The sequence below is a fragment of the Mauremys reevesii genome, linkage group 4, assembly GCF_016161935.1.
Source record: "Mauremys reevesii isolate NIE-2019 linkage group 4, ASM1616193v1, whole genome shotgun sequence".
Taxonomy (NCBI): Eukaryota; Metazoa; Chordata; order Testudines; family Geoemydidae; genus Mauremys; species Mauremys reevesii.
Window position 1 is genome coordinate 23,428,091 of NC_052626.1, and position 13,091 is coordinate 23,441,181.

Consider the following 13,091-nt stretch of genomic DNA (forward strand, 5'->3'; position numbering starts at 1 on the left):
AAATCACTCTTCAGAGATCTGACTCAGATTTTCTATGCAGGAGAATTATATAAACTGCAGAGGTTGGCATAACTAGCAGTGCTGCCTATGATACAATATGAGTATCATGATTTATAGCAATAAGTTATTTCCTCCCGATCAGCTATGCTGCATCCTGGATTCCTCAGCGTTCGGCAGAATAGAATATTCCCCAAAATAGAGGTTTGGATTCCCCACTGTTCACTGTTATTTGGGTAAGTCTTGTCCTCTGCAGTTTTCAGCACCTCGGGGAAACCTGACTGCCTAGTGAAGAGACTTCATTTAATAATTTATGAGTTTTAATCTATTCCTGAAAGCTGTAAATGAATAAAAATTCATTATGTTTCAATTTGACCCAAAAAGAGCCTTTGGTTACTGATAGTACATATAGAATAGAGCAGTGATTCCCAGCCAGTTTGCCTCAACACATTGGTGTGCCATCAGACCTAAACAGATGTGCCATGGAATTTTTTGAAAAGTACATGTGAGAAGAAGGGGAGAAAAGCCACCTTCTGACTGGCCATCTGCCACACTGCCCTGCCTCCTCCAGAGGTGGAGCAACCAATCAGAGCTCAATCTCCTTCTCTTCTCCCCTGCCCCTCCTATGTGAGCCAGGGGTTAGCTCTTCTGCCCCTCCCCTTCCCTTCCGCAGCTGCCAGCTGGGGGCAGGGGGAAGAGCCTTTGGAGCGTGAGGTGTGCCGCGGCAGAGAAAAGGTTGGCTATCATTGGAGTAGAGGAGACTTTGTATAGCCACATTATGAACATATGCCAAGAAACACACCATTTTCTACTGAGAATAATGGCATTCACTGCACACAACAGCTGGCAGCTGATCCTCTAAGGATTTTTTGCACATCTAAGTTTAGCTATTCATCTTTTCATATGATATTTATATTGAATTCAATGTGTTGGGAAGTTCTAGGCTTTCAGAATTTATGTTCTCTCCACTAACCTTGTGGTCCTCACATACTTGCCACAGCAGAGATGACCAATATCTGTTGGTGCGGGGGGGGCACAATTTAAAGGTTCAGCCACCCCAGAACAGGTTCAGTCATGCCCCCCACTTACACTTACCCTCAGTCTCCCCTCCTGGAAAGCACGGCCCCTCCCTGCAGCTCCCAGCTGTTGCTCCTGTCTCTCCCCGTTGGGCGCAGGTCGCAGCTTGCTGGCTCCAGCAGCTACCGTGCAGGGAGGGGGCCTGGCCACACCACGTGTTTGAATAGGGCCAGCAAACCCTGGCAGAAATCTGGGGGGGAAGGGGCATGTGACCCCACAAGCCACCTCCACCCTTCCACACCTCCCCCCTCTGCCTCCCTTTCCCCTCCACTCCCCATGCATTGCCTCTGTGCCCTGGGATAGGAATCATTCCCATTTAATCCAGAGTGTGTTAGGCTGATGCAGTCAAAACGTGATTCCAAGGTATTTTAAGTTAAGGGATGCAACAGTTCTGCCCTTGTAGGAGCTAGTCCATGATTTCAGCAGGGCTCAGGCAGGTATATTTAGCAGAATTTCTCTTTCTGGGTTACAGTTGTGTTAATTCTGCATTAGTTGTCTGTACCCTGGGGGACAAAGAACAAAAGTAAAGTAATCACCCCAAATACTGCAGTAGTACTATTGTAAGATATTGGTCCAGATCTTCAACTCATGTAAGTGGGTCCCTTTACATCTGGCTCGTAGTGTTTAGGGCCATAAATGCTATAGTACTTCTAGATATAAATAAATAAAAGGCTCTCTTGCTCTCATCTCTGTCTCCCCTTTCACGTGACCCCCTTAGTGTTTGATGGTTGTTGGTACGCCAGCTTGAGCTCTTTCGGTATAGTTGGAACTACAATCAGGGGCCCCTTCCATTTGTGTGTGTATATGGATGGGGACCAGGAGCTATAAAAGCAACTTGACATCCAAATCTAGCTCACTCAAGCATTTATTCTAAAGCACATACATTTCCTCCCACCCACACAAACACTCACTTGTCAGCAGCTTTCCATACATGAATGGAAAAATCAAGACGTAATTCAGTAAATGCACAATACATTCTCTGATGCTCAAACCCTTTGAAAAACATAGGCCCATTAGACCGGACAAAGAAGGGCCTGTGACAATTAGGGTCCAGGCACTCTAGGGAAAGAACAGGGAGTCTGAACCCCAAAGAATAAGCAACTGAATCAACTGGATGTATATAGTGTTACTGTGTGTAAAATATGTCAAATAAGGTCAGTTTCAAGTCTCTTTCTTACAGGCTTTTTTCCCTTTTATTTTATTTTCTCCTGGCATGGCGACTCATGGTTATTTAGAGTGGGGAAATTCAAAACAGTTGGTCTTAATGTTTTCCCATTACCACCAATGGCCCGTGGTTTGTCTTTTCCTGGGTGTGTACAATGCTAGGGGCTTGGAGCTGGTTGCGGAGGCAACTCCTCCTTGTCTCTCTGACCACCTCCCTGTTGTGAGGTGGAGCTGACTGTTGCAGCACAAATTATGAGCACAGTTTTATATCTACATAAATATATAAACACTGTCTGTCTACATCTCATAATGACCATCAAGTTCAGAGCATGACAAGCTTTCATAAAAGAGCTTACTTGACCTATTTTTATATACACTAACATTGAATCAATTGGTTGTATAAAATTGCTTATTCTTTGGAGTTCAGACCCCTCTGTTCTCCACTTGGGGTGTCTGGTCTCTGATTGTCACAGGGCCATATGTAGGAAAAGACCCTCCATCATCAAGGACTGAATTTGTAAGATCAGTACTGGTCTGTGCACACCCACATTCAAGTCAGTGGGTGTGGAGGGGCATACTGGATATTTACCTGTGCAAATCCAATTTGAGGATGCAGTTAATTATACTTGGGCCCAAACAACCTAGTCTGAACACCTCAAATCTTTGGGGATGTATGGATTGGGTTCCAGATCTACGTTTCAGAGTGAGTCTCTGTTTCTAGAATGGGCTGAAACGAAATCTGGCAAAGTTCAGATGTGGATCTAAACTTTGCAGTTTGGGCCTCTCTCTCCACTTAACATGTGCATATATCAGTTTGTTCACAAAAGTACAGACATATCAGCTTGGGTTTTGCACTGCCCCTTTTGTAAGTGTTCCCCTTAGTATCATTTGATACTGATCATTTGATACTTGGTGAGATAGGATATTCTATTCCCAGAAGACCTGCCCAACACAAATGCTGTTTCATTTGGGACCTTTTAAATAACCTGGAGAACATTTGGAAAAATCTTAAGCGTTTTCTTTCAGAGTAAAGTTCTCAACAATATTGTGTAGCTGACACAACCAGAATACACTGGCACAATTCTGTTCCCAATACAACCAGAATGCACTGGCATATCTCTGTTCCCAGTCAGAGGTCTTCTGCCTTCTCCTCCCCAACTCGGACTTGGATGGCTATACTGTCCCCATTTGGTCTGTTTAATATTTGTATTAGGATAGGCACTGTAGGCATTTGCTTTTCCCTATCATTAGTCAGGATTTCCAGTACCTCAGTTTCCCCTTGCTGGTCTGCAGTCTTCCTGTGCTGGTTGGTAGTTTGCATCTCACTATCCAGTTCCTCTGTGATTGGTTGGTATTTTAGCTCATGGATGCATGAAACAATAGTGGACCAGAAGCAGGCCCTACAGTCACACAGCACTCCTCCCTACCCTACTGAGCCTTCTCCTCCTCAACTGATAGATAATCATCTCAGCCAGCGCTAGCAGGAAGTTGACAAGGGGGTGCGTAAACACAGAGATGTGGGGAAAAGTACAGCCAGAATATGAGATTCTGGCAGCACTGGAAAAGGGGCTTCGACTCTAGGCAGAAGTGTGCCATGGTTTTCCCTCACCACAGAAGAGGCAAAGGTTGGGACTCTATGAACCACGCCAACAACACGCCTGTGTTCATATCTCTATGAAGGAGCTACCAGTTTATGTCCCTGGGTGGTCTTAACCCAGATGAGCATTAGCTTTGCAAAAATGTCATCCTTCCCTGCAGCTCTGCAAGCAGAACATTTAAAAATGTAACCACCAGACAAGTAGAGACCATACACAACTCCTGCAGTCCCTCAGAGCTTTCTGCCATGGTCTGTACAACCCTTGTCTTTCTCCTCTAGAGTAAGACACCCTTCCACAGTCAGCTCCCCGTCAGTAATGCATCTGTGAGTTGCCTCAGAATCTTGACTAGGAATTAACCCCTGAAACCCCAGGCAATAGTATGACTCGGCAGATACTGGAGAGGAGTATGGCAGACCTTCATTGTCCCCTCTAGGGTACCCGACAGGCCTGGGCACTTCTTCAGAAGGATCTATTCTAGAACCCTGGTGGTCCAGAACTGGCAAGTATGGGTAGTCACACTGTTCATGGACACACATGATGGTGCTAAAGTAGTTTTTCATGTCTGCTTTATATTCATATAAGCAAACCAATAAAATATGTATTAAATTTTGGAACAGAGCAGTTTGCTGAGAACAACATGATGAAAGGTCTGCAAACACATTTTTAATGAAGGAAAGTGAAAACATCCTACAGTGAGAGGTTGCCAGTAGATAGAATAAATATGTAGAATCTTATTGACTATCCATATTTTTATAGAGAGATTTTAGCTAATCAAAATGGATAATAGCTTAAAAACTATTAGTTATCACAGCAGAAGTGCTTTAGAGATCATTAGAAGAAATGAAGAACCACTGATGCAAAAGTTATTTCTTTGCTGGATGTTGGGTTCTATCCTGCCATTCCTTGCTCATTCAAAACTTATTATTGAAGAGGATGTGAGTTTTGGGAAGTGAGAAAATGCAGGATTAGACCCTTTCTGAGCTGTACTGCACAAGGGGCTACATATTTCCACTCAGGCCTGGTCTACACTACATGGTTAGGTCAATGCAAGGCAGCTCATGTCAACCTAGCTGTGGAAGTGTCTTCACATAAATTTGGCTCCCGCCAACGTAAGTGCCGTGCTATCCCAACTTAATAACACCATCTCCCCGAGTGGCATAGAGTCAGGGTCGATGTAATTAGATTGACACGGTGTCAGTGTAGACACTGCATTACTTACATTGACTGTTACTGGCCTCCAGGAATTGTCCCACAATGTCTCACACTGACCACTCTGGTCACCATTATGAACTTCACTGGCCAGGAGTCAGGAAGCCTCCCTCCCCTTTAAAGCCCTGCAGATTTTTAAAATTCCTTTTCCTGGTTGCCTGGCTTGGCAAGCACACCCAGCAGCTCTCCACTGTTGAGTGGAACTGCCCACCTGACCGTGCCTGCTACATGCTCCAGAGGTGTTGGATCTCCTGGACCGTTAGGGAGAAGAGGCTTGCAGACACAGCTCGAACCAGCCACAGAAACATTGACATCTATGAGCAGATTGCTCATAAAGGGCTAAAACAGGGACCAGCATCAGTGCTGAGTGAAAGCTGAGGAACTGTGGCTGGCATACCAGAAGGCCAGGGAGGCCAACAATTGATCTGGTGCAGAGCCGCAGACCTGCCACGTTTACAAAACCTATGTGCCATCCTTGGCAGAGACACTACCACCACCACCTCCAAGAGCACCATGTATTCTTCTGAGGAGCCTGAGTCCCAGGCCCCTGCCATGACCAGTGAGGAGGAAGGGGTGGAGAAGGAATAGGAGGAGTATGGAGGACAGGTTACTGGGGTATCCAGCTGTGCAGCAAACCAAGACCTGTTTTCAACACCACCACAGTCCAGCCTGTCCTGACAGTCGAGCACTGGCGAGTCTGATGCAGGGGAAAGAACCTCTGATAAGTATGCTGTTTAGTTTGAAATTACAGGGATGGCACCTCCAAAGAAGCAGGACACATCTTTTGATTTGCCCATTTGAACTTTAGCTAGAAGAGGTAGTGAAACAACCGAGAGGTAGAGTTGCTATTTGCTTTTCATTCCCCTCTAGAATTAGGCAGTGGGAGCTACATGGAGCAGTTTGTTTATATGCAGTGGGATGGCCCGTGAATCCTCCATAGAGATCTTGATGAAACTTCCATGGACGTACTCTGCAATCCTCTGCCGAAGGTTTCTGGGGAGGGCTGCCTTATATCTTCCTCCGTGGTAGGACACTTTCCCAAGCCACTCAGCGATAGCTTCAGCAGGCACCATTGCAGTACACAGGCTAGCAGCATATGAACCCACATGGCATCGGGATGCCAGCTGCAGCTGTGCTCTCTCTCTCTGCCTCTCTTACCCTCAGGAGTGAGATATCAGCTAAAATCACCACCACCGGTGGAAAATGGTGCCAGTATTCAGTTCCATTGCCCTGTACAACTATAATCATACTAGTGAGCTATTCTTCTCTCATGTCCCCCACCCCCTTAGGGCCATATTCACTATGGCTGGTGCTGGGACTGACACCGTGCTCTATCCGTCCCAAGCAGAAGTGAGAATGTAGTGCTTACATTCTGAGGAGGAAGGAGAGTGAGATGAGCATCTTAAGTTTTGATTTCCAGTATGAATACACTGACAATGGTACATCTGTGCGTTGTATCTGCAGCTGCTGCCATTGCGGCAGTCAGGATCTCCCTCTCCCCACCTGCAGAATGCCTGAGCCAGATAAGGAAGAGAAAGAAAAGGACTCAGGATAACATGTTCCAGGAGATCCTGCAAACCAGTGCTGCATCAGCAAATGAGCACAGGGCCTGGAGGATCATCCTTGCAGACAGCCTGGACAAAGCTAGCGTGGAGAGGAGAAAGGTGCTTGCACTTCTCAGACAGCAAACAGAGATGCTTCAGACTCAGACTTGCAGGTTCAAAAATCCCATGCTCACCTCCCTCTGCAGCCCATATAAAACTCTGCATTGGGACCTCCCTATACACCCCCTCAACATGCCATGTGGCATAAGGGATTTGTGCAATTTATGTGAAGACACTTCCACAGCTAGGCTGATGTAAGCTGCTTTGCCTCCACCCAGGGGGACACTAAAGAAAATAACAGCTTCACGGACATTACTGTGAAAGACACAGTTTGTGTCTATGTACCTGAAATGAAAAAGACTGTTCTTTCCCCTTCATAAGTTCTGTTCCCTTAATTTATTAAGTATCTTTTTTATTTGCCCGGTTCATGTTACAGAATAAAAGTCTATCTTTTGGAACATAATTCATCTTTATTAGTTCACAACATATGCTGGCTGATGAGGAGCAGGTCTGACAGCGCTCAATTTCCTGTTACTGCACCGTGTCACAGAACCCATAACATCATTCACAAACAATATTAATAGGTGTATTGACAATGTTAGATTCCTACATACACAGCAATCCCTACATGATGTGTTCTGGGCCACAAAAGAGCAAGACCAGGTAGAGCACACTACAGCAACACACAATACTCTGGATCACTATTAAAATGTTTTTTTTCAAAGCTTCCGAGCCATATAGTTCTATGTTGAGCTCTTCTTATAGCTCTTGTATCTGGCTGTGCAAATTCAGCAGACAGCCGCTCCACCTCTGCGCAGAAACTTTTCCCCTTTTGCTCAGGGCCGCCCAGAGGGGGGGGCAAGAGGGGCAATTTGCCCCAGGCCCCGAGCCCCACAGGGGCCCCCACGAGAGTTTTTTGGGGCCCCTGGAGCGGGGTCCCTCACTCGCTCCGGGGGGCCCGGAAAACTCTTGCGGGGCCGGGCACAGGAGTTTCTTCGCTCCCGGTCTTCGCCGGCGGGGGGGTCCTTCCGCTCCGGGGCGGAAGGACCCCCCGCTGGCGAATTACCGCCGAAGACGGAGCGGGACCCGCCGCCGAAGTTCAGCTCGGTCTTCAGCGGTAATTCGGCGGCGGGGGGCCCTTCCCTTCCGGGACCCGCCGCTGAAGTGCCCCGAAGACCCGCGGCGGGGTCCCGCCACCGCAGAATTACCGCCGAAGACTGGGCTGCACTTCGGCGGCGGGTCCCGCTTCGGCGGTAATTCGGCGGCGGGGGGGCCCCGCCGCGGGTCTTCGGGGCACTTCGGCGGCGGGTCCCGGAACGGACGGGCCCCCCGCCGCCGAAGACCCCGGGCCCCCGGAATCCTTTGGGCGGCCCTGCTTTTGCTTCACATATATTATGCAGGACACAGCAGGTAACTATAACCATTGGGATATTTTTCTCACTAAGATCCAATCTTTTAAGTAAGCAATGCCAATTACACTTCAAATGATCAAAGGCATATTCAACTGTCATTCTGTACCTGCTCAGCCTGCAGCTGAAGCGCACCTTGGTGCTGTCAAGATGGCTGGTGTATGGCTTCATGAGCCAGGGGAGCAAGAGGTAGGCTGGGTCCCCCAAGATCACTACTGGCATTTCAATATTCCCAATGGTAATCTGTCAGTCAGGAAAGAAAGTCCCTGTTTGCAGCTTTCTGAACAGTCCTGTGTTCTTAAAGACATGTGTCATGCACATTTCCTGGCCAGCCCACAATGATGTTGGTAAAGCATCCCCAGTGATCCACAAGTACATGCATAACCATAGAAAAGCAGCCTTTCTGTTGATGTACTCTGTGGCAAAGTGGTCTGGTGCTAAAATAGGGATGTGTGTGCCATCTATCACTCCTCCCCACCCTAGTTCAGGAACCTCATTGCTGCAAAACCATCCACTATGTCCTGTACATAGCCCAGAGTCACAGTCCTGTGTAGCAGGAGGTGATTAATGGCCCTGCACACATGAATGACATCAGCCCCTGCGGTGCATTTCCAACTCCAAATTGATTCCCGACTCTGGCATTGCAAGTTTCTACAGTACAATCAACACTTGCTTCTCAGCCGTCAGTGCAGATCTCATTTTGGTGTCCCTGCATTGGAGGGCTGGGGCAAGTTTGACATACAGATCCAAGAATATGGCCTGTGCATTCAAAAGTTCTGCAGCCACTGCTTGTCATCCCAAACCTGCATGACAATGCAATCCCACCAGTCAGTGCTTGTTTCTCGAGCCCAGAACCAGTGCTCCACCATCTCCAGCTGCTTCATGAATGCCACCAACAACTTTGAATTGTTTCTTCCTACGCCCCACAGCAATCTAGCCTCCAAGGCATCATTATGTTTCCCAAAGTTCCTCTTATGGCTCTGCAAATACTGAAGGATCAGGTGCCCTGCGCTTACAACACTCATGACAATAGTACTTCTGTCAGAGATGGTGGACAGCGAAAAGGGACGTGCGGGTTTGTGGGACTTTGAAAAGAAAGTGTGAAATATTATGGGCTGCAGATGAAATTATGGGATGGAGAACACTGTATTATGGGAAATTGACCCCATGCACCCAGGTACCCCTGTGCAACTCGTTTTGGTCCCATCAGGCATTGCAAGGATTTCCCAAAAGACCCTGCACTGGAACGTGGCAAGTTGCACAGTGGGATACCTACCCATGCTGCACTGCATTCTGCATTAATACAAGTGTTCCTAGTGAGGAAGCACACTGCCAACTCAAGGAGCCAATAATAAGTGCAGCAGCTGTATGCTGAGGTAACTTAGGTCAACATAATTTTGTAGTGTAAACATGGTCTTGTCTTTGAAGTTGTTAGCAAATGTGTCTTTCCTTTTTTTAAATCGTTGTCTTGATGCTTTAATGGCAGAAGTGGATGGGGGGGAAGAGAATAGGTCCACTCTATTTTCCCCACTAAATCATTTTCCTGTTTTTTTTAATTATATTAAAGAATATATACCATGCAATGAAGAACTGTGAATGCCTGTTGGCAACAGTAGGTAAATCCTGAATTAAAATGCAGTGATTCTCTAGTGTTAAGAGGGTATAGTCATCCTGCCTCTGCAGAACTGGTTTATGACAACTGGGAAAAAAAGGCACTTTTGCATTAAATGGAACTAGGTTTTGGAAGGTCATTGTTTAGGAGGAAAGAAAAAATGCAATGTAATTGACACGACTGCATGAAAATCCACCTTTGATCAATCTCTCTCTCATACCTTTTGGACAGTGCTATATCAAAACAGCATGAACCCTTTCCAACATTGTATGGGTTACCAATCAAAAAAATCAGAGTGATACACAATGAAAACTATCATAAAAGATACATTTATTTTTATAGACACCAGATTTGTAGAGCAAGAAAATTATATCACCAAGCAGACGGAAAAAGAATTATAGCACTAAACTGTGTGGGATTACCAGGGCTCAGTAGAGAGGGGAAATGGTTTCAGAGCTGCACCCCATATGTAGAATGCAGGAAAACATGTCAAATATTCTTAAAATTGTGAAAAAGAAAATTTGTGCCAAATTCATCCCTGAACTCCACTGACTCTGTTGGAGTTATGCGAGCTCTGAACTTGACCCATTACATTTTCTTTCTGAAAGAAAATATTCTTCCCTTGTCTAGTGTTGTTTCTGTCTCACGTTGTCTTACCTTTGCTTCCTGTGTTTTTCCATGGACAACTGGAAGCAAAGTAAAGCCTGTGTCTAATGGTAAGGTGTGTGTATGGTGATTCATTCATGCACAAATATACAGCCATAGATAATCCTTCTCCATGCTACCATACGTTAGGATCGGTCACTGCTTTCATTCTTAACCCCAATACTGGAGATTTATTAGGCCCTGATTCAGGCAAAAATCCCTATTCAAGAGAATTAAGTATGTGTTTAAATCCCATTGAAGTCAATAGGACTTAAGCACACACTTAAAGTTATGTACATTGTGTTGTCCTGAATTAGAATAGACTTGATCACATGCTCAAGTGCTTTCCTGAATTGGGGCTTTATTGGTGTATTTGTTTGTGAACATTTGGCTGAGTTTCCTGGTTTTCAGCATTCCCTCTCTTTCTCTCTCTTCCCTTACTCTTCTTCCTGCCCACCCACCCCTGAATCTCATTTCTATATTTCTCAGCTTTCAACTTTTTGTAAGTTTTCATTTATATATTTTAAATTATATAGATTTTACACACACACCTTTGACCCTGTCATCAATTGTTTAACATGCAATGTAACATATTATATACTGCATTTTACTAAAGCAAACTCTCTCGTATACTTATTAACTCTTAAAAAAAATCTTAAAAAATAAACAACCAGTTTATCCATCAGAATGAGTTAAAACAGATGTTAAATAGGAGTTGCTAATTTTTAATTCATTTTTAAATGTTGATACTAGAAGGTAAATGTTGGACAATTTGGTCTTTCTAGTTAAAAAAGTAGTCGCTGGGTTATGTTTCTAGGAATGATCCCCTCCTTTTCTCAGTGTATGGACATCCCCACGTTTCAGAATCACTGCTTACTGAAACAGCAGAAACCCTGGTCTTGAAAGTAGCCTAAATATGTTCTATCAACACTTTCTCTTATGGTCCTGAGTCAACCAAGCATTCAAGCATGTACTGAACTTTAAGTAAGTGAATAACCCATCCCTATTTGGCAAAGTACATAAGTACTTATACCCTTCAAAGCTGACTTCATGGGGACTAAAGCATCTGCCTAAAAATTAAGCACATGTTTGAATGCTTTGCTTAACTTGGGCCATAAGCAACAAATGGGTCTCATCCCTCTCTGGGGCACTGGGGAACCACCCCGCCTCCCTATAATTAAAAAAATCTATAACCCAGTAACAACCCTCGAGTCCTCCCCCAGCTGCCTTTCCAACCCTTCCTTTCCTTCCCCCCTGACTGGAAGGGTGTTAATGGCCCACTTCATTTTGAATGGTCCCATGAAATATGAGTTAACTACTTATGCTAAACAATCTGACTTGAAAAAGAGCTCTGTGTAAGCTCAAGAGCTTGTCTCTCTCACCAACAGAAGTTGGTCCAGTAAAACTACCTCACTCATCTTGTCTCTCTATTGAGACATTATCACTTATGAGTGATTGGTATAAATTAAAAAGTTCTTTCATCTGTGTATCTGTAACTCATCAACCCTACACATTAACAAATTCTATGTGTGAGAGTGACTCATGTTGCCTTAATTAGGTCAGTTTGAATCAAGCCAGCCCACTTTTTTTCCCAAAGAAAATAAGCTGGGAGGGGGATTGTTAGCAGATGGCAGTTCCCCTATCTTAGGTGTCTTAGAGGTGAGGAGGGCGTGAATGGAGTCTCCATCTGAGCAGCCAGGGAGACACATTTTTGTGTGCCTTTAAGGTTGACTTTTCAATCTAAAAATCATCTCAGACCCATTAGCAGAAGACTAGAGGGGAGTTAAAAAAAAAGAAGCCAAAAGACAGCCTAAAAAAAATGATTTGATAGATTTTTAAATCAAAATTTTAGGCCCCAGTCTTGTGATTTTGGGTGATTCTGTTCTCTTGACACTAGTAATGCTATATGTGGCCTTTAGTCAATGGTATGTAGCCCCTTGACATTCTTTCAGGCCCCAGCACACTAAGTTTAGGTACAGGCATAAGCTGTGTATACATTCAAAACCTTGCTCCTTTGACATCACTGGTAGTTTTGCCATTGACATCAAAGGAATCAGGATTTGGCCCTTCTTTTATGAAATGTTATATTTAGCGTATATCAAAAGTAAGCAAGGTGACTGTACAGGGCTCACTCTCCTAAAGCCCCCCCTTATGGTGAGACCCAGCATCACACCGCTTGGACCTCAGTTTCCCCACACTGATATTTGGCCTACTCCTGCTGAGGAGGTGGCTTGCTGCAGTGACTTGACCCTCCAGCTAAGTCATTAACAAAACTCAACCCCTCCCAGAGTATCCATGTCCAAAGCAAGACAAAGGGTCTGTCTTCTCTCTTCTACTACAAGCACTGTTCTGCCCACCCTCTGTGCTCAGCTTTTGTCCTGCCTAGGCGGGTTACCATCTCTCCCCTCAGCCCCCCGGTCTCCTTTAGATTACTCCCTGCTCTTTTTTGAGGACCTCTTGTCCTCCACAGGCCTCTACCTGCCTTCTGCTCTCTTCTCCAGTTGGTTCCCCACTGCTGGGCTTCCTTCCTCTTAAACGCAACTCCTAGTGCAGGTGTAGCAGGGCAGGGCTCATTGAACAGGGCTGACTAGCCCAAGGGCTCTGGGCTCTTAAAGGGGCAAGTTGCCGTGTTACGGTGACAATGTGATTCAAGTTCCAGATCAGGACCTAAGCTCATACTCAAAGCCAACATAGCAATGAAGTACTAGCAGAGTCTGTATTATTATTACATTACAGTTGCAGCTAGGGTTTCCAACTTTTTATCGGGACCTCATTT

At 45.4% G+C, this 13,091-nt stretch overlaps 1 protein-coding gene across 3 annotated transcripts in view; it reads left to right on the top strand.

The window, feature by feature from the left end:
* The window catches only part of BEGAIN (brain enriched guanylate kinase associated), a 243,835-nt gene that overhangs the window by 129,432 nt on the left and 101,312 nt on the right, over nt 1-13,091 (top strand). The gene's annotated exons all lie outside the window — the stretch shown is intronic.